The sequence below is a fragment of the Montipora foliosa genome, chromosome 14, assembly GCF_036669935.1.
Source record: "Montipora foliosa isolate CH-2021 chromosome 14, ASM3666993v2, whole genome shotgun sequence".
NCBI lineage: Eukaryota > Metazoa > Cnidaria > Anthozoa > Scleractinia > Acroporidae > Montipora > Montipora foliosa.
Window position 1 is genome coordinate 11,592,089 of NC_090882.1, and position 726 is coordinate 11,592,814.

Genomic DNA, 726 nt, shown 5'->3' on the forward strand with positions numbered 1-726 from the left:
GGTGATAAGATTTAATGTAAGACTCTTTTTTTTTCAGACGTGTGTAATGATGCTGTTGTTCCAAATATCATTGGTCATTGTAACAAAAATAATTGAGAATGTGGACCTGGAATGGTCACAAAAAGCAATGTTATTGTGGATTAACTTCCTTGCGAAGGAATTGTTTTCAACTTGTGCCAATGAAAGACCTTTTCACCTTTGCATGCAGCTAAGCAGGAGAACTTGTGGAAGACGAAGTCTTCTTTTGTAGAGTAAATGTCAGGAACTCCATTCGGAGATGCCCATCCAAAGTGTTGGAAGACAAATTGTAGACATTTGAGCTGAAAAATGCCGAAAAAGTGCAACTAAGTCGGAGAGCTTGTGGACAGTGAAATCTTCAGTCAATCGCAGAAAAACATTTAAGTAACTCCAGAGTTAGATGACCAACCGGTGAAATTAAGTTTAGGTACTGGAAGGTTAAGTGTGGTCCTTTAAGATGGAAGAAAGATGAAAAAAGCCGGAAAGAGTATTTGTCAAGACTGAAGAAGCCAATAACAATCCAGTTGTGGGCCGAATGACCTGCAAAGAAACCGAAACTTAATGGGAACCTTAATTATTAAACCCCAACCCACATAACAGTGTACTTACTTGAGGGAGGAAGACTTCATCAAAGAATTGTATTTCTGTTTCACGTTGGGAAGTGAACTTCTGTATTGCCTAAGCTGAATTTTGTCACGGCTTGCTGTT